This window comes from Halichoeres trimaculatus, unplaced genomic scaffold, assembly GCF_033239565.1.
Source record: "Halichoeres trimaculatus isolate MK-OKI-2021-1 unplaced genomic scaffold, fHalTri1.1 fHalTri1_scaffold_10, whole genome shotgun sequence".
In the NCBI taxonomy this organism is placed as follows: Eukaryota; Metazoa; Chordata; class Actinopteri; order Labriformes; family Labridae; genus Halichoeres; species Halichoeres trimaculatus.
This window is the reverse complement of record NW_027437187.1, coordinates 5,425,852-5,446,413: the sequence shown is the minus strand read 5'-3', so window position 1 is coordinate 5,446,413 and position 20,562 is coordinate 5,425,852. Positions and strand designations below refer to the sequence as shown.

General features: G+C 54.2%; 30 non-coding genes across 30 annotated transcripts; all 30 read right to left on the bottom strand.

Moving 5' to 3' along the window:
- Positions 1-342: 342 nt before the first annotated feature.
- Positions 343-457, bottom strand: LOC141797320 (U5 spliceosomal RNA). Its single transcript, XR_012599062.1, has one exon. It is a non-coding gene; the product is annotated as a U5 spliceosomal RNA (small nuclear RNA).
- Positions 458-1,024: 567 nt separating this feature from the next.
- LOC141797317 (U5 spliceosomal RNA) lies at positions 1,025-1,139 on the bottom strand. Its single transcript, XR_012599060.1, has one exon. It is a non-coding gene; the product is annotated as a U5 spliceosomal RNA (small nuclear RNA).
- A 568-nt stretch (positions 1,140-1,707) lies between these two features.
- LOC141797316 (U5 spliceosomal RNA) lies at positions 1,708-1,822 on the bottom strand. Its single transcript, XR_012599059.1, has one exon. It is a non-coding gene; the product is annotated as a U5 spliceosomal RNA (small nuclear RNA).
- A 568-nt stretch (positions 1,823-2,390) lies between these two features.
- Positions 2,391-2,505, bottom strand: LOC141797315 (U5 spliceosomal RNA). The gene has a single exon (XR_012599058.1). It is a non-coding gene; the product is annotated as a U5 spliceosomal RNA (small nuclear RNA).
- A 568-nt stretch (positions 2,506-3,073) lies between these two features.
- Positions 3,074-3,188, bottom strand: LOC141797314 (U5 spliceosomal RNA). Its single transcript, XR_012599057.1, has one exon. It is a non-coding gene; the product is annotated as a U5 spliceosomal RNA (small nuclear RNA).
- Positions 3,189-3,756: 568 nt separating this feature from the next.
- LOC141797313 (U5 spliceosomal RNA) lies at positions 3,757-3,871 on the bottom strand. Its single transcript, XR_012599056.1, has one exon. It is a non-coding gene; the product is annotated as a U5 spliceosomal RNA (small nuclear RNA).
- Positions 3,872-4,439: 568 nt separating this feature from the next.
- On the bottom strand, positions 4,440-4,554 carry LOC141797312 (U5 spliceosomal RNA). Its single transcript, XR_012599055.1, has one exon. It is a non-coding gene; the product is annotated as a U5 spliceosomal RNA (small nuclear RNA).
- Positions 4,555-5,122: 568 nt separating this feature from the next.
- LOC141797311 (U5 spliceosomal RNA) lies at positions 5,123-5,237 on the bottom strand. Its single transcript, XR_012599053.1, has one exon. It is a non-coding gene; the product is annotated as a U5 spliceosomal RNA (small nuclear RNA).
- Positions 5,238-5,804: 567 nt separating this feature from the next.
- On the bottom strand, positions 5,805-5,919 carry LOC141797238 (U5 spliceosomal RNA). The gene has a single exon (XR_012598983.1). It is a non-coding gene; the product is annotated as a U5 spliceosomal RNA (small nuclear RNA).
- Positions 5,920-6,483: 564 nt separating this feature from the next.
- On the bottom strand, positions 6,484-6,598 carry LOC141797310 (U5 spliceosomal RNA). The gene has a single exon (XR_012599052.1). It is a non-coding gene; the product is annotated as a U5 spliceosomal RNA (small nuclear RNA).
- A 567-nt stretch (positions 6,599-7,165) lies between these two features.
- LOC141797309 (U5 spliceosomal RNA) lies at positions 7,166-7,280 on the bottom strand. The gene has a single exon (XR_012599051.1). It is a non-coding gene; the product is annotated as a U5 spliceosomal RNA (small nuclear RNA).
- Positions 7,281-7,848: 568 nt separating this feature from the next.
- On the bottom strand, positions 7,849-7,963 carry LOC141797308 (U5 spliceosomal RNA). Its single transcript, XR_012599050.1, has one exon. It is a non-coding gene; the product is annotated as a U5 spliceosomal RNA (small nuclear RNA).
- A 568-nt stretch (positions 7,964-8,531) lies between these two features.
- LOC141797236 (U5 spliceosomal RNA) lies at positions 8,532-8,646 on the bottom strand. Its single transcript, XR_012598982.1, has one exon. It is a non-coding gene; the product is annotated as a U5 spliceosomal RNA (small nuclear RNA).
- A 567-nt stretch (positions 8,647-9,213) lies between these two features.
- Positions 9,214-9,328, bottom strand: LOC141797257 (U5 spliceosomal RNA). The gene has a single exon (XR_012599001.1). It is a non-coding gene; the product is annotated as a U5 spliceosomal RNA (small nuclear RNA).
- A 567-nt stretch (positions 9,329-9,895) lies between these two features.
- LOC141797305 (U5 spliceosomal RNA) lies at positions 9,896-10,010 on the bottom strand. Its single transcript, XR_012599048.1, has one exon. It is a non-coding gene; the product is annotated as a U5 spliceosomal RNA (small nuclear RNA).
- Positions 10,011-10,585: 575 nt separating this feature from the next.
- On the bottom strand, positions 10,586-10,700 carry LOC141797304 (U5 spliceosomal RNA). The gene has a single exon (XR_012599047.1). It is a non-coding gene; the product is annotated as a U5 spliceosomal RNA (small nuclear RNA).
- Positions 10,701-11,267: 567 nt separating this feature from the next.
- LOC141797303 (U5 spliceosomal RNA) lies at positions 11,268-11,382 on the bottom strand. The gene has a single exon (XR_012599046.1). It is a non-coding gene; the product is annotated as a U5 spliceosomal RNA (small nuclear RNA).
- Positions 11,383-11,949: 567 nt separating this feature from the next.
- On the bottom strand, positions 11,950-12,064 carry LOC141797302 (U5 spliceosomal RNA). The gene has a single exon (XR_012599045.1). It is a non-coding gene; the product is annotated as a U5 spliceosomal RNA (small nuclear RNA).
- A 567-nt stretch (positions 12,065-12,631) lies between these two features.
- Positions 12,632-12,746, bottom strand: LOC141797301 (U5 spliceosomal RNA). Its single transcript, XR_012599044.1, has one exon. It is a non-coding gene; the product is annotated as a U5 spliceosomal RNA (small nuclear RNA).
- Positions 12,747-13,314: 568 nt separating this feature from the next.
- On the bottom strand, positions 13,315-13,429 carry LOC141797300 (U5 spliceosomal RNA). Its single transcript, XR_012599043.1, has one exon. It is a non-coding gene; the product is annotated as a U5 spliceosomal RNA (small nuclear RNA).
- A 568-nt stretch (positions 13,430-13,997) lies between these two features.
- LOC141797299 (U5 spliceosomal RNA) lies at positions 13,998-14,112 on the bottom strand. Its single transcript, XR_012599042.1, has one exon. It is a non-coding gene; the product is annotated as a U5 spliceosomal RNA (small nuclear RNA).
- A 568-nt stretch (positions 14,113-14,680) lies between these two features.
- Positions 14,681-14,795, bottom strand: LOC141797298 (U5 spliceosomal RNA). Its single transcript, XR_012599041.1, has one exon. It is a non-coding gene; the product is annotated as a U5 spliceosomal RNA (small nuclear RNA).
- A 568-nt stretch (positions 14,796-15,363) lies between these two features.
- LOC141797297 (U5 spliceosomal RNA) lies at positions 15,364-15,478 on the bottom strand. Its single transcript, XR_012599040.1, has one exon. It is a non-coding gene; the product is annotated as a U5 spliceosomal RNA (small nuclear RNA).
- A 567-nt stretch (positions 15,479-16,045) lies between these two features.
- Positions 16,046-16,160, bottom strand: LOC141797235 (U5 spliceosomal RNA). Its single transcript, XR_012598981.1, has one exon. It is a non-coding gene; the product is annotated as a U5 spliceosomal RNA (small nuclear RNA).
- Positions 16,161-16,723: 563 nt separating this feature from the next.
- On the bottom strand, positions 16,724-16,838 carry LOC141797295 (U5 spliceosomal RNA). Its single transcript, XR_012599039.1, has one exon. It is a non-coding gene; the product is annotated as a U5 spliceosomal RNA (small nuclear RNA).
- Positions 16,839-17,406: 568 nt separating this feature from the next.
- Positions 17,407-17,521, bottom strand: LOC141797293 (U5 spliceosomal RNA). The gene has a single exon (XR_012599037.1). It is a non-coding gene; the product is annotated as a U5 spliceosomal RNA (small nuclear RNA).
- A 568-nt stretch (positions 17,522-18,089) lies between these two features.
- Positions 18,090-18,204, bottom strand: LOC141797292 (U5 spliceosomal RNA). The gene has a single exon (XR_012599036.1). It is a non-coding gene; the product is annotated as a U5 spliceosomal RNA (small nuclear RNA).
- A 567-nt stretch (positions 18,205-18,771) lies between these two features.
- Positions 18,772-18,886, bottom strand: LOC141797234 (U5 spliceosomal RNA). Its single transcript, XR_012598980.1, has one exon. It is a non-coding gene; the product is annotated as a U5 spliceosomal RNA (small nuclear RNA).
- Positions 18,887-19,449: 563 nt separating this feature from the next.
- Positions 19,450-19,564, bottom strand: LOC141797291 (U5 spliceosomal RNA). Its single transcript, XR_012599035.1, has one exon. It is a non-coding gene; the product is annotated as a U5 spliceosomal RNA (small nuclear RNA).
- A 568-nt stretch (positions 19,565-20,132) lies between these two features.
- On the bottom strand, positions 20,133-20,247 carry LOC141797290 (U5 spliceosomal RNA). The gene has a single exon (XR_012599034.1). It is a non-coding gene; the product is annotated as a U5 spliceosomal RNA (small nuclear RNA).
- Between the last annotated feature and the right edge of the window lie 315 nt (positions 20,248-20,562).

Sequence of the window (20,562 nt, the reverse complement as noted above, 5' to 3'; positions counted from 1 at the left end):
CTCTTAGCTGCAGGAACCTGTGGAAAGCTCAGGCTCTAGCTCAGCCACTGTAGAATTTCAGAAAAGAAGGGAAGTGATCTGCCATGCACATGCAAGGGCAAAAAAGCTCCAACTCTTCATCCAAGCCACAAGGCTTAAGAAGCAGTAACACCAAGCCCTGGGTCACTCCAGACCCCCCACCAGCATGTTTCTGGCACTATGCAGTGCCAGAGCACTCCTTGGCCATTGCCACCAGCGCCATCTAGCCAAGCTGCCTCAGACTTGGACGGCACCCCTGGAGAAGTGCAGTGCTTTTCCAGTCCTCTATTGTATGTTTCTTTTGCTCCTCACAAGTCGCAGGGGCTCAGCCGAATGGCCGAGCCAGCCAAAAATAGATACAACTCAAGAGTGTTCCTCTCCACGGAAGTCTTTAGTAAAAGGCGAAAGACTTGTGCGCTATGAAGAGAAACCCGAGTGGATACGGCTCTGTACCCAAGAGCAGCCCGACACAGGTCTGGCCCCAGCCACTACCTTCACGGTGAGCTGCGCTCAGCTCCTGGCCTGCAAGGCCACTTGTGCTCTCCCACAACCCTGTCTGCCAGCCTGCCAGCCAGCCTGCCTGCCTGTCTGCCTGTCTGCCTGTCTGCTCGCTAAAGTCATCAAAGGCTTTATTGGATAGAAATTCGGACAATTTAAGGCCCGCCTCTTAGCTGCAGGAACCTGTGGAAAGCTCAGGCTCTAGCACAGCCACTGTAGAATTTCAGAAAAGAAGGGAAGTGATCTGCCATGCACATGCAAGGGCAAAAAAGCTCCAACTCTTCATCCAAGCCACAAGGCTTAAGAAGCAGTAACACCAAGCCCTGGGTCACTCCAGACCCCCCACCAGCATGTTTCTGGCACTATGCAGTGCCAGAGCACTCCTTGGCCATTGCCACCAGCGCCATCTAGCCAAGCTGCCTCAGACTTGGACGGCACCCCTGGAGAAGTGCAGTGCTTTTCCAGTCCTCCATTGTATGTTTCTTTTGCTCCTCACAAGTCGCAGAGGCTCAGCCGAATGGCCGAGCCAGCCAAAAATAGATACAACTCAAGAGTGTTCCTCTCCACGGAAGTCTTTAGTAAAAGGCGAAAGACTTGTGCGCTATGAAGAGAAACCCGAGTGGATACGGCTCTCTACCCAAGAGCAGCCCGACACAGGTCTGGCCCCAGCCACTACCTTCACGGTGAGCTGCGCTCAGCTCCTGGCCTGCAAGGCCACTTGTGCTCTCCCACAACCCTGTCTGCCAGCCTGCCAGCCAGCCTGCCTGCCTGTCTGCCTGTCTGCCTGTCTGCTCGCTAGTGTCATAAAAGGGCTTTATTGGATAGAAATTCGGACAATTTAAGGCCCGCCTCTTAGCTGCAGGAACCTGTGGAAAGCTCAGGCTCTAGCACAGCCACTGTAGAATTTCAGAAAAGAAGGGAAGTGATCTGCCATGCACATGCAAGGGCAAAAAAGCTCCAACTCTTCATCCAAGCCACAAGGCTTAAGAAGCAGTAACACCAAGCCCTGGGTCACTCCAGACCCCCCACCAGCATGTTTCTGGCACTATGCAGTGCCAGAGCACTCCTTGGCCATTGCCACCAGCGCCATCTAGCCAAGCTGCCTCAGACTTGGACGGCACCCCTGGAGAAGTGCAGTGCTTTTCCAGTCCTCCATTGTATGTTTCTTTTGCTCCTCACAAGTCGCAGAGGCTCAGCCGAATGGCCGAGCCAGCCAAAAATAGATACAACTCAAGAGTGTTCCTCTCCACGGAAGTCTTTAGTAAAAGGCGAAAGACTTGTGCGCTATGAAGAGAAACCCGAGTGGATACGGCTCTCTACCCAAGAGCAGCCCGACACAGGTCTGGCCCCAGCCACTACCTTCACGGTGAGCTGCGCTCAGCTCCTGGCCTGCAAGGCCACTTGTGCTCTCCCACAACCCTGTCTGCCAGCCTGCCAGCCAGCCTGCCTGCCTGTCTGCCTGTCTGCCTGTCTGCTCGCTAGTGTCATCAAAGGGCTTTATTGGATAGAAATTCGGACAATTTAAGGCCCGCCTCTTAGCTGCAGGAACCTGTGGAAAGCTCAGGCTCTAGCACAGCCACTGTAGAATTTCAGAAAAGAAGGGAAGTGATCTGCCATGCACATGCAAGGGCAAAAAAGCTCCAACTCTTCATCCAAGCCACAAGGCTTAAGAAGCAGTAACACCAAGCCCTGGGTCACTCCAGACCCCCCACCAGCATGTTTCTGGCACTATGCAGTGCCAGAGCACTCCTTGGCCATTGCCACCAGCGCCATCTAGCCAAGCTGCCTCAGACTTGGACGGCACCCCTGGAGAAGTGCAGTGCTTTTCCAGTCCTCCATTGTATGTTTCTTTTGCTCCTCACAAGTCGCAGAGGCTCAGCCGAATGGCCGAGCCAGCCAAAAATAGATACAACTCAAGAGTGTTCCTCTCCACGGAAGTCTTTAGTAAAAGGCGAAAGACTTGTGCGCTATGAAGAGAAACCCGAGTGGATACGGCTCTCTACCCAAGAGCAGCCCGACACAGGTCTGGCCCCAGCCACTACCTTCACGGTGAGCTGCGCTCAGCTCCTGGCCTGCAAGGCCACTTGTGCTCTCCCACAACCCTGTCTGCCAGCCTGCCAGCCAGCCTGCCTGCCTGTCTGCCTGTCTGCCTGTCTGCTCGCTAGTGTCATCAAAGGGCTTTATTGGATAGAAATTCGGACAATTTAAGGCCCGCCTCTTAGCTGCAGGAACCTGTGGAAAGCTCAGGCTCTAGCACAGCCACTGTAGAATTTCAGAAAAGAAGGGAAGTGATCTGCCATGCACATGCAAGGGCAAAAAAGCTCCAACTCTTCATCCAAGCCACAAGGCTTAAGAAGCAGTAACACCAAGCCCTGGGTCACTCCAGACCCCCCACCAGCATGTTTCTGGCACTATGCAGTGCCAGAGCACTCCTTGGCCATTGCCACCAGCGCCATCTAGCCAAGCTGCCTCAGACTTGGACGGCACCCCTGGAGAAGTGCAGTGCTTTTCCAGTCCTCCATTGTATGTTTCTTTTGCTCCTCACAAGTCGCAGAGGCTCAGCCGAATGGCCGAGCCAGCCAAAAATAGATACAACTCAAGAGTGTTCCTCTCCACGGAAGTCTTTAGTAAAAGGCGAAAGACTTGTGCGCTATGAAGAGAAACCCGAGTGGATACGGCTCTCTACCCAAGAGCAGCCCGACACAGGTCTGGCCCCAGCCACTACCTTCACGGTGAGCTGCGCTCAGCTCCTGGCCTGCAAGGCCACTTGTGCTCTCCCACAACCCTGTCTGCCAGCCTGCCAGCCAGCCTGCCTGCCTGTCTGCCTGTCTGCCTGTCTGCTCGCTAGTGTCATCAAAGGGCTTTATTGGATAGAAATTCGGACAATTTAAGGCCCGCCTCTTAGCTGCAGGAACCTGTGGAAAGCTCAGGCTCTAGCACAGCCACTGTAGAATTTCAGAAAAGAAGGGAAGTGATCTGCCATGCACATGCAAGGGCAAAAAAGCTCCAACTCTTCATCCAAGCCACAAGGCTTAAGAAGCAGTAACACCAAGCCCTGGGTCACTCCAGACCCCCCACCAGCATGTTTCTGGCACTATGCAGTGCCAGAGCACTCCTTGGCCATTGCCACCAGCGCCATCTAGCCAAGCTGCCTCAGACTTGGACGGCACCCCTGGAGAAGTGCAGTGCTTTTCCAGTCCTCCATTGTATGTTTCTTTTGCTCCTCACAAGTCGCAGAGGCTCAGCCGAATGGCCGAGCCAGCCAAAAATAGATACAACTCAAGAGTGTTCCTCTCCACGGAAGTCTTTAGTAAAAGGCGAAAGACTTGTGCGCTATGAAGAGAAACCCGAGTGGATACGGCTCTCTACCCAAGAGCAGCCCGACACAGGTCTGGCCCCAGCCACTACCTTCACGGTGAGCTGCGCTCAGCTCCTGGCCTGCAAGGCCACTTGTGCTCTCCCACAACCCTGTCTGCCAGCCTGCCAGCCAGCCTGCCTGCCTGTCTGCCTGTCTGCCTGTCTGCTCGCTAGTGTCATCAAAGGGCTTTATTGGATAGAAATTCGGACAATTTAAGGCCCGCCTCTTAGCTGCAGGAACCTGTGGAAAGCTCAGGCTCTAGCACAGCCACTGTAGAATTTCAGAAAAGAAGGGAAGTGATCTGCCATGCACATGCAAGGGCAAAAAAGCTCCAACTCTTCATCCAAGCCACAAGGCTTAAGAAGCAGTAACACCAAGCCCTGGGTCACTCCAGACCCCCCACCAGCATGTTTCTGGCACTATGCAGTGCCAGAGCACTCCTTGGCCATTGCCACCAGCGCCATCTAGCCAAGCTGCCTCAGACTTGGACGGCACCCCTGGAGAAGTGCAGTGCTTTTCCAGTCCTCCATTGTATGTTTCTTTTGCTCCTCACAAGTCGCAGAGGCTCAGCCGAATGGCCGAGCCAGCCAAAAATAGATACAACTCAAGAGTGTTCCTCTCCACGGAAGTCTTTAGTAAAAGGCGAAAGACTTGTGCGCTATGAAGAGAAACCCGAGTGGATACGGCTCTCTACCCAAGAGCAGCCCGACACAGGTCTGGCCCCAGCCACTACCTTCACGGTGAGCTGCGCTCAGCTCCTGGCCTGCAAGGCCACTTGTGCTCTCCCACAACCCTGTCTGCCAGCCTGCCAGCCAGCCTGCCTGCCTGTCTGCCTGTCTGCCTGTCTGCTCGCTAGTGTCATCAAAGGGCTTTATTGGATAGAAATTCGGACAATTTAAGGCCCGCCTCTTAGCTGCAGGAACCTGTGGAAAGCTCAGGCTCTAGCACAGCCACTGTAGAATTTCAGAAAAGAAGGGAAGTGATCTGCCATGCACATGCAAGGGCAAAAAAGCTCCAACTCTTCATCCAAGCCACAAGGCTTAAGAAGCAGTAACACCAAGCCCTGGGTCACTCCAGACCCCCCACCAGCATGTTTCTGGCACTATGCAGTGCCAGAGCACTCCTTGGCCATTGCCACCAGCGCCATCTAGCCAAGCTGCCTCAGACTTGGACGGCACCCCTGGAGAAGTGCAGTGCTTTTCCAGTCCTCCATTGTATGTTTCTTTTGCTCCTCACAAGTCGCAGAGGCTCAGCCGAATGGCCGAGCCAGCCAAAAATAGATACAACTCAAGAGTGTTCCTCTCCACGGAAGTCTTTAGTAAAAGGCGAAAGACTTGTGCGCTATGAAGAGAAACCCGAGTGGATACGGCTCTCTACCCAAGAGCAGCCCGACACAGGTCTGGCCCCAGCCACTACCTTCACGGTGAGCTGCGCTCAGCTCCTGGCCTGCAAGGCCACTTGTGCTCTCCCACAACCCTGTCTGCCAGCCAGCCAGCCAGCCTGCCAGCCTGCCTGCCTGTCTGCCTGTCTGCTCGCTAGTGTCATCAAAGGCTTTATTGGATAGAAATTCGGACAATTTAAGGCCCGCCTCTTAGCTGCAGGAACCTGTGGAAAGCTCAGGCTCTAGCACAGCCACTGTAGAATTTCAGAAAAGAAGGGAAGTGATCTGCCATGCACATGCAAGGGCAAAAAAGCTCCAACTCTTCATCCAAGCCACAAGGCTTAAGAAGCAGTAACACCAAGCCCTGGGTCACTCCAGACCCCCCACCAGCATGTTTCTAGCACTATGCAGTGCCAGAGCACTCCTTGGCCATTGCCACCAGTGCCATCTAGCCAAGCTGCCTCAGACTTGGACGGCACCCCTGGAGAAGTGCAGTGCTTTTCCAGTCCTCCATTGTATGTTTCCTTTGCTCCTCACAAGTCGCAGAGGCTCAGCCGAATGGCCGAGCCAGCCAAAAATAGATACAACTCAAGAGTGTTCCTCTCCACGGAAGTCTTTAGTAAAAGGCGAAAGACTTGTGCGCTTTGAAGAGAAACCCGAGTGGATACGGCTCTCTACCCAAGAGCAGCCCGACACAGGTCTGGCCCCAGCCACTACCTTCACGGTGAGCTGCGCTCAGCTCCTGGCCTGCAAGGCCACTTGTGCTCTCCCACAACCCTGTCTGCCAGCCTGCCAGCCAGCCTGCCTGCCTGTCTGCCTGTCTGCCTGTCTGCTCGCTAGTGTCATCAAAGGGCTTTATTGGATAGAAATTCGGACAATTTAAAGCCTCTTAGCTGCAGGAACCTGTGGAAAGCTCAGGCTCTAGCACAGCCACTGTAGAATTTCAGAAAAGAAGGGAAGTGATCTGCCATGCACATGCAAGGGCAAAAAAGCTCCAACTCTTCATCCAAGCCACAAGGCTTAAGAAGCAGTAACACCAAGCCCTGGGTCACTCCAGACCCCCCACCAGCATGTTTCTGGCACTATGCAGTGCCAGAGCACTCCTTGGCCATTGCCACCAGCGCCATCTAGCCAAGCTGCCTCAGACTTGGACGGCACCCCTGGAGAAGTGCAGTGCTTTTCCAGTCCTCCATTGTATGTTTCTTTTGCTCCTCACAAGTCGCAGAGGCTCAGCCGAATGGCCGAGCCAGCCAAAAATAGATACAACTCAAGAGTGTTCCTCTCCACGGAAGTCTTTAGTAAAAGGCGAAAGACTTGTGCGCTATGAAGAGAAACCCGAGTGGATACGGCTCTCTACCCAAGAGCAGCCCGACACAGGTCTGGCCCCAGCCACTACCTTCACGGTGAGCTGCGCTCAGCTCCTGGCCTGCAAGGCCACTTGTGCTCTCCCACAACCCTGTCTGCCAGCCTGCCAGCCAGCCTGCCTGCCTGTCTGCCTGTCTGCCTGTCTGCTCGCTAAAGTCATCAAAGGCTTTATTGGATAGAAATTCGGACAATTTAAGGCCCGCCTCTTAGCTGCAGGAACCTGTGGAAAGCTCAGGCTCTAGCACAGCCACTGTAGAATTTCAGAAAAGAAGGGAAGTGATCTGCCATGCACATGCAAGGGCAAAAAAGCTCCAACTCTTCATCCAAGCCACAAGGCTTAAGAAGCAGTAACACCAAGCCCTGGGTCACTCCAGACCCCCCACCAGCATGTTTCTGGCACTATGCAGTGCCAGAGCACTCCTTGGCCATTGCCACCAGCGCCATCTAGCCAAGCTGCCTCAGACTTGGACGGCACCCCTGGAGAAGTGCAGTGCTTTTCCAGTCCTCCATTGTATGTTTCTTTTGCTCCTCACAAGTCGCAGAGGCTCAGCCGAATGGCCGAGCCAGCCAAAAATAGATACAACTCAAGAGTGTTCCTCTCCACGGAAGTCTTTAGTAAAAGGCGAAAGACTTGTGCGCTATGAAGAGAAACCCGAGTGGATACGGCTCTCTACCCAAGAGCAGCCCGACACAGGTCTGGCCCCAGCCACTACCTTCACGGTGAGCTGCGCTCAGCTCCTGGCCTGCAAGGCCACTTGTGCTCTCCCACAACCCTGTCTGCCAGCCTGCCAGCCAGCCTGCCTGCCTGTCTGCCTGTCTGCCTGTCTGCTCGCTAGTGTCATCAAAGGGCTTTATTGGATAGAAATTCGGACAATTTAAGGCCCGCCTCTTAGCTGCAGGAACCTGTGGAAAGCTCAGGCTCTAGCACAGCCACTGTAGAATTTCAGAAAAGAAGGGAAGTGATCTGCCATGCACATGCAAGGGCAAAAAAGCTCCAACTCTTCATCCAAGCCACAAGGCTTAAGAAGCAGTAACACCAAGCCCTGGGTCACTCCAGACCCCCCACCAGCATGTTTCTGGCACTATGCAGTGCCAGAGCACTCCTTGGCCATTGCCACCAGCGCCATCTAGCCAAGCTGCCTCAGACTTGGACGGCACCCCTGGAGAAGTGCAGTGCTTTTCCAGTCCTCCATTGTATGTTTCCTTTGCTCCTCACAAGTCGCAGAGGCTCAGCCGAATGGCCGAGCCAGCCAAAAATAGATACAACTCAAGAGTGTTCCTCTCCACGGAAGTCTTTAGTAAAAGGCGAAAGACTTGTGCGCTATGAAGAGAAACCCGAGTGGATACGGCTCTCTACCCAAGAGCAGCCCGACACAGGTCTGGCCCCAGCCACTACCTTCACGGTGAGCTGCGCTCAGCTCCTGGCCTGCAAGGCCACTTGTGCTCTCCCACAACCCTGTCTGCCAGCCTGCCAGCCAACCTGCCTGCCTGTCTGCCTGTCTGCCTGTCTGCTCGCTAGTGTCATCAAAGGGCTTTATTGGATAGAAATTCGGACAATTTAAGGCCCGCCTCTTAGCTGCAGGAACCTGTGGAAAGCTCAGGCTCTAGCACAGCCACTGTAGAATTTCAGAAAAGAAGGGAAGTGATCTGCCATGCACATGCAAGGGCAAAAAAGCTCCAACTCTTCATCCAAGCCACAAGGCTTAAGAAGCAGTAACACCAAGCCCTGGGTCACTCCAGACCCCCCACCAGCATGTTTCTGGCACTATGCAGTGCCAGAGCACTCCTTGGCCATTGCCACCAGCGCCATCTAGCCAAGCTGCCTCAGACTTGGACGGCACCCCTGGAGAAGTGCAGTGCTTTTCCAGTCCTCCATTGTATGTTTCCTTTGCTCCTCACAAGTCGCAGAGGCTCAGCCGAATGGCCGAGCCAGCCAAAAATAGATACAACTCAAGAGTGTTCCTCTCCACGGAAGTCTTTAGTAAAAGGCGAAAGACTTGTGCGCTTTGAAGAGAAACCCGAGTGGATACGGCTCTCTACCCAAGAGCAGCCCGACACAGGTCTGGCCCCAGCCACTACCTTCACGGTGAGCTGCGCTCAGCTCCTGGCCTGCAAGGCCACTTGTGCTCTCCCACAACCCTGTCTGCCAGCCTGCCAGCCAGCCTGCCTGCCTGTCTGCCTGTCTGCCTGTCTGCTTGCTAGTGTCATCAAAGGCTTTATTGGATAGAAATTCGGACAATTTAAGGCCCGCCTCTTAGCTGCAGGAACCTGTGGAAAGCTCAGGCTCTAGCACAGCCACTGTAGAATTTCAGAAAAGAAGGGAAGTGATCTGCCATGCACATGCAAGGGCAAAAAAGCTCCAACTTTTCATCCAAGCCACAAGGCTTAAGAAGCAGTAACACCAAGCCCTGGGTCACTCCAGACCCCCCACCAGCATGTTTCTGGCACTATGCAGTGCCAGAGCACTCCTTGGCCATTGCCACCAGCGCCATCTAGCCAAGCTGCCTCAGACTTGGACGGCACCCCTGGAGAAGTGCAGTGCTTTTCCAGTCCTCCATTGTATGTTTCCTTTGCTCCTCACAAGTCGCAGAGGCTCAGCCGAATGGCCGAGCCAGCCAGAAATAGATACAACTCAAGAGTGTTCCTCTCCACGGAAGTCTTTAGTAAAAGGCGAAAGACTTGTGCGCTATGAAGAGAAACCCGAGTGGATACGGCTCTCTACCCAAGAGCAGCCCGACACAGGTTTGGCCCCAGCCACTACCTTCACGGTGAGCTGCGCTCAGCTCCTGGCCTGCAAGGCCACTTGTGCTCTCCCACAACCCTGTCTGCCAGCCTGCCAGCCAGCCTGCCAGCCTGCCTGCCTGTCTGCCTGTCTGCTCGCTAAAGACATCAAAGGCTTTATTGGATAGAAATTCGGACAATTTAAGGCCCGCCTCTTAGCTGCAGGAACCTGTGGAAAGCTCAGGCTCTAGCACAGCCACTGTAGAATTTCAGATAAGAAGGGAAGTGATCTGCCATGCACATGCAAGGGCAAAAAAGCTCCAACTCTTCATCCAAGCCACAAGGCTTAAGAAGCAGTAACACCAAGCCCTGGGTCACTCCAGACCCCCCACCAGCATGTTTCTGGCACTATGCAGTGCCAGAGCACTCCTTGGCCATTGCCACCAGCGCCATCTAGCCAAGCTGCCTCAGACTTGGATGGCACCCCTGGAGAAGTGCAGTGCTTTTCCAGTCCTCCATTGTATGTTTCTTTTGCTCCTCACAAGTCGCAGAGGCTCAGCCGAATGGCCGAGCCAGCCAAAAATAGATACAACTCAAGAGTGTTCCTCTCCACGGAAGTCTTTAGTAAAAGGCGAAAGACTTGTGCGCTATGAAGAGAAACCCGAGTGGATACGGCTCTCCACCCAAGAGCAGCCCGACACAGGTCTGGCCCCAGCCACTACCTTCACGGTGAGCTGCGCTCAGCTCCTGGCCTGCAAGGCCACTTGTGCTCTCCCACAACCCTGTCTGCCAGCCTGCCAGCCAGCCTGCCTTCCTGTCTGCCTGTCTGCCTGTCTGCCTGTCTGCTCGCTAGTGTCATCAAAGGCTTTATTGGATAGAAATTCGGACAATTTAAGGCCCGCCTCTTAGCTGCAGGAACCTGTGGAAAGCTCAGGCTCTAGCTCAGCCACTGTAGAATTTCAGAAAAGAAGGGAAGTGATCTGCCATGCACATGCAAGGGCAAAAAAGCTCCAACTCTTCATCCAAGCCACAAGGCTTAAGAAGCAGTAACACCAAGCCCTGGGTCACTCCAGACCCCCCACCAGCATGTTTCTGGCACTATGCAGTGCCAGAGCACTCCTTGGCCATTGCCACCAGCGCCATCTAGCCAAGCTGCCTCAGACTTGGACGGCACCCCTGGAGAAGTGCAGTGCTTTTCCAGTCCTCCATTGTATGTTTCCTTTGCTCCTCACAAGTCGCAGAGGCTCAGCCGAATGGCCGAGCCAGCCAAAAATAGATACAACTCAAGAGTGTTCCTCTCCACGGAAGTCTTTAGTAAAAGGCGAAAGACTTGTGCGCTATGAAGAGAAACCCGAGTGGATACGGCTCTCCACCCAAGAGCAGCCCGACACAGGTCTGGCCCCAGCCACTACCTTCACGGTGAGCTGCGCTCAGCTCCTGGCCTGCAAGGCCACTTGTGCTCTCCCACAACCCTGTCTGCCAGCCTGCCAGCCAGCCTGCCTGCCTGTCTGCCTGTCTGCCTGTCTGCTCGCTAGTGTCATCAAAGGCTTTATTGGATAGAAATTCGGACAATTTAAGGCCCGCCTCTTAGCTGCAGGAACCTGTGGAAAGCTCAGGCTCTAGCACAGCCACTGTAGAATTTCAGAAAAGAAGGGAAGTGATCTGCCATGCACATGCAAGGGCAAAAAAGCTCCAACTCTTCATCCAAGCCACAAGGCTTAAGAAGCAGTAACACCAAGCCCTGGGTCACTCCAGACCCCCCACCAGCATGTTTCTGGCACTATGCAGTGCCAGAGCACTCCTTGGCCATTGCCACCAGCGCCATCTAGCCAAGCTGCCTCAGACTTGGACGGCACCCCTGGAGAAGTGCAGTGCTTTTCCAGTCCTCTATTGTATGTTTCTTTTGCTCCTCACAAGTCGCAGGGGCTCAGCCGAATGGCCGAGCCAGCCAAAAATAGATACAACTCAAGAGTGTTCCTCTCCACGGAAGTCTTTAGTAAAAGGCGAAAGACTTGTGCGCTATGAAGAGAAACCCGAGTGGATACAGCTCTCTACCCAAGAGCAGCCCGACACAGGTCTGGCCCCAGCCACTACCTTCACGGTGAGCTGCGCTCAGCTCCTGGCCTGCAAGGCCACTTGTGCTCTCCCACAACCCTGTCTGCCAGCCTGCCAGCCAGCCTGCCTGCCTGTCTGCCTGTCTGCCTGTCTGCTCGCTAAAGTCATCAAAGGCTTTATTGGATAGAAATTCGGACAATTTAAGGCCCGCCTCTTAGCTGCAGGAACCTGTGGAAAGCTCAGGCTCTAGCACAGCCACTGTAGAATTTCAGAAAAGAAGGGAAGTGATCTGCCATGCACATGCAAGGGCAAAAAAGCTCCAACTCTTCATCCAAGCCACAAGGCTTAAGAAGCAGTAACACCAAGCCCTGGGTCACTCCAGACCCCCCACCAGCATGTTTCTGGCACTATGCAGTGCCAGAGCACTCCTTGGCCATTGCCACCAGCGCCATCTAGCCAAGCTGCCTCAGACTTGGACGGCACCCCTGGAGAAGTGCAGTGCTTTTCCAGTCCTCCATTGTATGTTTCTTTTGCTCCTCACAAGTCGCAGAGGCTCAGCCGAATGGCCGAGCCAGCCAAAAATAGATACAACTCAAGAGTGTTCCTCTCCACGGAAGTCTTTAGTAAAAGGCGAAAGACTTGTGCGCTATGAAGAGAAACCCGAGTGGATACGGCTCTCTACCCAAGAGCAGCCCGACACAGGTCTGGCCCCAGCCACTACCTTCACGGTGAGCTGCGCTCAGCTCCTGGCCTGCAAGGCCACTTGTGCTCTCCCACAACCCTGTCTGCCAGCCTGCCAGCCAGCCTGCCTGCCTGTCTGCCTGTCTGCCTGTCTGCTCGCTAAAGTCATCAAAGGCTTTATTGGATAGAAATTCGGACAATTTAAGGCCCGCCTCTTAGCTGCAGGAACCTGTGGAAAGCTCAGGCTCTAGCACAGCCACTGTAGAATTTCAGAAAAGAAGGGAAGTGATCTGCCATGCACATGCAAGGGCAAAAAAGCTCCAACTCTTCATCCAAGCCACAAGGCTTAAGAAGCAGTAACACCAAGCCCTGGGTCACTCCAGACCCCCCACCAGCATGTTTCTGGCACTATGCAGTGCCAGAGCACTCCTTGGCCATTGCCACCAGCGCCATCTAGCCAAGCTGCCTCAGACTTGGACGGCACCCCTGGAGAAGTGCAGTGCTTTTCCAGTCCTCCATTGTATGTTTCTTTTGCTCCTCACAAGTCGCAGAGGCTCAGCCGAATGGCCGAGCCAGCCAAAAATAGATACAACTCAAGAGTGTTCCTCTCCACGGAAGTCTTTAGTAAAAGGCGAAAGACTTGTGCGCTATGAAGAGAAACCCGAGTGGATACGGCTCTCTACCCAAGAGCAGCCCGACACAGGTCTGGCCCCAGCCACTACCTTCACGGTGAGCTGCGCTCAGCTCCTGGCCTGCAAGGCCACTTGTGCTCTCCCACAACCCTGTCTGCCAGCCTGCCAGCCAGCCTGCCTGCCTGTCTGCCTGTCTGCCTGTCTGCTCGCTAGTGTCATCAAAGGGCTTTATTGGATAGAAATTCGGACAATTTAAGGCCCGCCTCTTAGCTGCAGGAACCTGTGGAAAGCTCAGGCTCTAGCACAGCCACTGTAGAATTTCAGAAAAGAAGGGAAGTGATCTGCCATGCACATGCAAGGGCAAAAAAGCTCCAACTCTTCATCCAAGCCACAAGGCTTAAGAAGCAGTAACACCAAGCCCTGGGTCACTCCAGACCCCCCACCAGCATGTTTCTGGCACTATGCAGTGCCAGAGCACTCCTTGGCCATTGCCACCAGCGCCATCTAGCCAAGCTGCCTCAGACTTGGACGGCACCCCTGGAGAAGTGCAGTGCTTTTCCAGTCCTCCATTGTATGTTTCTTTTGCTCCTCACAAGTCGCAGAGGCTCAGCCGAATGGCCGAGCCAGCCAAAAATAGATACAACTCAAGAGTGTTCCTCTCCACGGAAGTCTTTAGTAAAAGGCGAAAGACTTGTGCGCTATGAAGAGAAACCCGAGTGGATACGGCTCTCTACCCAAGAGCAGCCCGACACAGGTCTGGCCCCAGCCACTACCTTCACGGTGAGCTGCGCTCAGCTCCTGGCCTGCAAGGCCACTTGTGCTCTCCCACAACCCTGTCTGCCAGCCTGCCAGCCAGCCTGCCTGCCTGTCTGCCTGTCTGCCTGTCTGCTCGCTAGTGTCATCAAAGGGCTTTATTGGATAGAAATTCGGACAATTTAAGGCCCGCCTCTTAGCTGCAGGAACCTGTGGAAAGCTCAGGCTCTAGCACAGCCACTGTAGAATTTCAGAAAAGAAGGGAAGTGATCTGCCATGCACATGCAAGGGCAAAAAAGCTCCAACTCTTCATCCAAGCCACAAGGCTTAAGAAGCAGTAACACCAAGCCCTGGGTCACTCCAGACCCCCCACCAGCATGTTTCTGGCACTATGCAGTGCCAGAGCACTCCTTGGCCATTGCCACCAGCGCCATCTAGCCAAGCTGCCTCAGACTTGGACGGCACCCCTGGAGAAGTGCAGTGCTTTTCCAGTCCTCCATTGTATGTTTCTTTTGCTCCTCACAAGTCGCAGAGGCTCAGCCGAATGGCCGAGCCAGCCAAAAATAGATACAACTCAAGAGTGTTCCTCTCCACGGAAGTCTTTAGTAAAAGGCGAAAGACTTGTGCGCTATGAAGAGAAACCCGAGTGGATACGGCTCTCTACCCAAGAGCAGCCCGACACAGGTCTGGCCCCAGCCACTACCTTCACGGTGAGCTGCGCTCAGCTCCTGGCCTGCAAGGCCACTTGTGCTCTCCCACAACCCTGTCTGCCAGCCTGCCAGCCAGCCTGCCTGCCTGTCTGCCTGTCTGCCTGTCTGCTCGCTAGTGTCATCAAAGGGCTTTATTGGATAGAAATTCGGACAATTTAAGGCCCGCCTCTTAGCTGCAGGAACCTGTGGAAAGCTCAGGCTCTAGCACAGCCACTGTAGAATTTCAGAAAAGAAGGGAAGTGATCTGCCATGCACATGCAAGGGCAAAAAAGCTCCAACTCTTCATCCAAGCCACAAGGCTTAAGAAGCAGTAACACCAAGCCCTGGGTCACTCCAGACCCCCCACCAGCATGTTTCTGGCACTATGCAGTGCCAGAGCACTCCTTGGCCATTGCCACCAGCGCCATCTAGCCAAGCTGCCTCAGACTTGGACGGCACCCCTGGAGAAGTGCAGTGCTTTTCCAGTCCTCCATTGTATGTTTCTTTTGCTCCTCACAAGTCGCAGAGGCTCAGCCGAATGGCCGAGCCAGCCAAAAATAGATACAACTCAAGAGTGTTCCTCTCCACGGAAGTCTTTAGTAAAAGGCGAAAGACTTGTGCGCTATGAAGAGAAACCCGAGTGGATACGGCTCTCTACCCAAGAGCAGCCCGACACAGGTCTGGCCCCAGCCACTACCTTCACGGTGAGCTGCGCTCAGCTCCTGGCCTGCAAGGCCACTTGTGCTCTCCCACAACCCTGTCTGCCAGCCTGCCAGCCAGCCTGCCTGCCTGTCTGCCTGTCTGCCTGTCTGCTCGCTAGTGTCATCAAAGGGCTTTATTGGATAGAAATTCGGACAATTTAAGGCCCGCCTCTTAGCTGCAGGAACCTGTGGAAAGCTCAGGCTCTAGCACAGCCACTGTAGAATTTCAGAAAAGAAGGGAAGTGATCTGCCATGCACATGCAAGGGCAAAAAAGCTCCAACTCTTCATCCAAGCCACAAGGCTTAAGAAGCAGTAACACCAAGCCCTGGGTCACTCCAGACCCCCCACCAGCATGTTTCTGGCACTATGCAGTGCCAGAGCACTCCTTGGCCATTGCCACCAGCGCCATCTAGCCAAGCTGCCTCAGACTTGGACGGCACCCCTGGAGAAGTGCAGTGCTTTTCCAGTCCTCCATTGTATGTTTCTTTTGCTCCTCACAAGTCGCAGAGGCTCAGCCGAATGGCCGAGCCAGCCAAAAATAGATACAACTCAAGAGTGTTCCTCTCCACGGAAGTCTTTAGTAAAAGGCGAAAGACTTGTGCGCTATGAAGAGAAACCCGAGTGGATACGGCTCTCTACCCAAGAGCAGCCCGACACAGGTCTGGCCCCAGCCACTACCTTCACGGTGAGCTGCGCTCAGCTCCTGGCCTGCAAGGCCACTTGTGCTCTCCCACAACCCTGTCTGCCAGCCAGCCAGCCAGCCTGCCAGCCTGCCTGCCTGTCTGCCTGTCTGCTCGCTAGTGTCATCAAAGGCTTTATTGGATAGAAATTCGGACAATTTAAGGCCCGCCTCTTAGCTGCAGGAACCTGTGGAAAGCTCAGGCTCTAGCACAGCCACTGTAGAATTTCAGAAAAGAAGGGAAGTGATCTGCCATGCACATGCAAGGGCAAAAAAGCTCCAACTCTTCATCCAAGCCACAAGGCTTAAGAAGCAGTAACACCAAGCCCTGGGTCACTCCAGACCCCCCACCAGCATGTTTCTGGCACTATGCAGTGCCAGAGCACTCCTTGGCCATTGCCACCAGTGCCATCTAGCCAAGCTGCCTCAGACTTGGACGGCACCCCTGGAGAAGTGCAGTGCTTTTCCAGTCCTCCATTGTATGTTTCCTTTGCTCCTCACAAGTCGCAGAGGCTCAGCCGAATGGCCGAGCCAGCCAAAAATAGATACAACTCAAGAGTGTTCCTCTCCACGGAAGTCTTTAGTAAAAGGCGAAAGACTTGTGCGCTTTGAAGAGAAACCCGAGTGGATACGGCTCTCTACCCAAGAGCAGCCCGACACAGGTCTGGCCCCAGCCACTACCTTCACGGTGAGCTGCGCTCAGCTCCTGGCCTGCAAGGCCACTTGTGCTCTCCCACAACCCTGTCTGCCAGCCTGCCAGCCAGCCTGCCTGTCTGTCTGCCTGTCTGCCTGTCTGCTCGCTAAAGTCATCAAAGGCTTTATTGGATAGAAATTCGGACAATTTAAAGCCTCTTAGCTGCAGGAACCTGTGGAAAGCTCAGGCTCTAGCACAGCCACTGTAGAATTTCAGAAAAGAAGGGAAGTGATCTGCCATGCACATGCAAGGGCAAAAAAGCTCCAACTCTTCATCCAAGCCACAAGGCTTAAGAAGCAGTAACACCAAGCCCTGGGTCACTCCAGACCCCCCACCAGCATGTTTCTGGCACTATGCAGTGCCAGAGCACTCCTTGGCCATTGCCACCAGCGCCATCTAGCCAAGCTGCCTCAGACTTGGACGGCACCCCTGGAGAAGTGCAGTGCTTTTCCAGTCCTCCATTGTATGTTTCTTTTGCTCCTCACAAGTCGCAGAGGCTCAGCCGAATGGCCGAGCCAGCCAAAAATAGATACAACTCAAGAGTGTTCCTCTCCACGGAAGTCTTTAGTAAAAGGCGAAAGACTTGTGCGCTATGAAGAGAAACCCGAGTGGATACGGCTCTCTACCCAAGAGCAGCCCGACACAGGTCTGGCCCCAGCCACTACCTTCACGGTGAGCTGCGCTCAGCTCCTGGCCTGCAAGGCCACTTGTGCTCTCCCACAACCCTGTCTGCCAGCCTGCCAGCCAGCCTGCCTGCCTGTCTGCCTGTCTGCCTGTCTGCTCGCTAGTGTCATCAAAGGGCTTTATTGGATAGAAATTCGGACAATTTAAGGCCCGCCTCTTAGCTGCAGGAACCTGTGGAAAGCTCAGGCTCTAGCACAGCCACTGTAGAATTTCAGAAAAGAAGGGAAGTGATCTGCCATGCACATGCAAGGGCAAAAAAGCTCCAACTCTTCATCCAAGCCACAAGGCTTAAGAAGCAGTAACACCAAGCCCTGGGTCACTCCAGACCCCCCACCAGCATGTTTCTGGCACTATGCAGTGCCAGAGCACTCCTTGGCCATTGCCACCAGCGCCATCTAGCCAAGCTGCCTCAGACTTGGACGGCACCCCTGGAGAAGTGCAGTGCTTTTCCAGTCCTCCATTGTATGTTTCTTTTGCTCCTCACAAGTCGCAGAGGCTCAGCCGAATGGCCGAGCCAGCCAAAAATAGATACAACTCAAGAGTGTTCCTCTCCACGGAAGTCTTTAGTAAAAGGCGAAAGACTTGTGCGCTATGAAGAGAAACCCGAGTGGATACGGCTCTCTACCCAAGAGCAGCCCGACACAGGTCTGGCCCCAGCCACTACCTTCACGGTGAGCTGCGCTCAGCTCCTGGCCTGCAAGGCCACTTGTGCTCTCCCACAACCCTGTCTGCCAGCCTGCCAGCCAGCCTGCCTGCCTGTCTGCCTGTCTGCCTGTCTGCTCGCTAGTGTCATCAAAGGGCTTTATTGGATAGAAATTCGGACAATTTAAGGCCCGCCTCTTAGCTGCAGGAACCTGTGGAAAGCTCAGGCTCTAGCACAGCCACTGTAGAATTTCAGAAAAGAAGGGAAGTGATCTGCCATGCACATGCAAGGGCAAAAAAGCTCCAACTCTTCATCCAAGCCACAAGGCTTAAGAAGCAGTAACACCAAGCCCTGGGTCACTCCAGACCCCCCACCAGCATGTTTCTGGCACTATGCAGTGCCAGAGCACTCCTTGGCCATTGCCACCAGCGCCATCTAGCCAAGCTGCCTCAGACTTGGACGGCACCCCTGGAGAAGTGCAGTGCTTTTCCAGTCCTCCATTGTATGTTTCTTTTGCTCCTCACAAGTCGCAGAGGCTCAGCCGAATGGCCGAGCCAGCCAAAAATAGATACAACTCAAGAGTGTTCCTCTCCACGGAAGTCTTTAGTAAAAGGCGAAAGACTTGTGCGCTATGAAGAGAAACCCGAGTGGATACGGCTCTCTACCCAAGAGCAGCCCGACACAGGTCTGGCCCCAGCCACTACCTTCACGGTGAGCTGCGCTCAGCTCCTGGCCTGCAAGGCCACTTGTGCTCTCCCACAACCCTGTCTGCCAGCCAGCCAGCCAGCCTGCCAGCCTGCCTGCCTGTCTGCCTGTCTGCTCGCTAGTGTCATCAAAGGCTTTATTGGATAGAAATTCGGACAATTTAAGGCCCGCCTCTTAGCTGCAGGAACCTGTGGAAAGCTCAGGCTCTAGCACAGCCACTGTAGAATTTCAGAAAAGAAGGGAAGTGATCTGCCATGCACATGCAAGGGCAAAAAAGCTCCAACTCTTCATCCAAGCCACAAGGCTTAAGAAGCAGTAACACCAAGCCCTGGGTCACTCCAGACCCCCCACCAGCATGTTTCTGGCACTATGCAGTGCCAGAGCACTCCTTGGCCATTGCCACCAGTGCCATCTAGCCAAGCTGCCTCAGACTTGGACGGCACCCCTGGAGAAGTGCAGTGCTTTTCCAGTCCTCCATTGTATGTTTCCTTTGCTCCTCACAAGTCGCAGAGGCTCAGCCGAATGGCCGAGCCAGCCAAAAATAGATACAACTCAAGAGTGTTCCTCTCCACGGAAGTCTTTAGTAAAAGGCGAAAGACTTGTGCGCTTTGAAGAGAAACCCGAGTGGATACGGCTCTCTACCCAAGAGCAGCCCGACACAGGTCTGGCCCCAGCCACTACCTTCACGGTGAGCTGCGCTCAGCTCCTGGCCTGCAAGGCCACTTGTGCTCTCCCACAACCCTGTCTGCCAGCCTGCCAGCCAGCCTGCCTGTCTGTCTGCCTGTCTGCCTGTCTGCTCGCTAAAGTCATCAAAGGCTTTATTGGATAGAAATTCGGACAATTTAAAGCCTCTTAGCTGCAGGAACCTGTGGAAAGCTCAGGCTCTAGCACAGCCACTGTAGAATTTCAGAAAAGAAGGGAAGTGATCTGCCATGCACATGCAAGGGCAAAAAAGCTCCAACTCTTCATCCAAGCCACAAGGCTTAAGAAGCAGTAACACCAAGCCCTGGGTCACTCCAGACCCCCCACCAGCATGTTTCTGGCACTATGCAGTGCCAGAGCACTCCTTGGCCATTGCCACCAGCGCCATCTAGCCAAGCTGCCTCAGACTTGGACGGCACCCCTGGAGAAGTGCAGTGCTTTTCCAGTCCTCCATTGTATGTTTCTTTTGCTCCTCACAAGTCGCAGAGGCTCAGCCGAATGGCCGAGCCAGCCAAAAATAGATACAACTCAAGAGTGTTCCTCTCCACGGAAGTCTTTAGTAAAAGGCGAAAGACTTGTGCGCTATGAAGAGAAACCCGAGTGGATACGGCTCTCTACCCAAGAGCAGCCCGACACAGGTCTGGCCCCAGCCACTACCTTCACGGTGAGCTGCGCTCAGCTCCTGGCCTGCAAGGCCACTTGTGCTCTCCCACAACCCTGTCTGCCAGCCTGCCAGCCAGCCTGCCTGCCTGTCTGCCTGTCTGCCTGTCTGCTCGCTAGTGTCATCAAAGGGCTTTATTGGATAGAAATTCGGACAATTTAAGGCCCGCCTCTTAGCTGCAGGAACCTGTGGAAAGCTCAGGCTCTAGCACAGCCACTGTAGAATTTCAGAAAAGAAGGGAAGTGATCTGCCATGCACATGCAAGGGCAAAAAAGCTCCAACTCTTCATCCAAGCCACAAGGCTTAAGAAGCAGTAACACCAAGCCCTGGGTCACTCCAGACCCCCCACCAGCATGTTTCTGGCACTATGCAGTGCCAGAGCACTCCTTGGCCATTGCCACCAGCGCCATCTAGCCAAGCTGCCTCAGACTTGGACGGCACCCCTGGAGAAGTGCAGTGCTTTTCCAGTCCTCCATTGTATGTTTCTTTTGCTCCTCACAAGTCGCAGAGGCTCAGCCGAATGGCCGAGCCAGCCAAAAATAGATACAACTCAAGAGTGTTCCTCTCCACGGAAGTCTTTAGTAAAAGGCGAAAGACTTGTGCGCTATGAAGAGAAACCCGAGTGGATACGGCTCTCTACCCAAGAGCAGCCCGACACAGGTCTGGCCCCAGCCACTACCTTCACGGTGAGCTGCGCTCAGCTCCTGGCCTGCAAGGCCACTTGTGCTCTCCCACAACCCTGTCTGCCAGCCTGCCAGCCAGCCTGCCTGCCTGTCTGCCTGTCTGCCTGTCTGCTCGCTAGTGTCATCAAAGGGCTTTATTGGATAGAAATTCGGACAATTTAAGGCCCGCCTCTTAGCTGCAGGAACCTGTGGAAAGCTCAGGCTCTAGCACAGCCACTGTAGAATTTCAGAAAAGAAGGGAAGTGATCTGCCATGCAC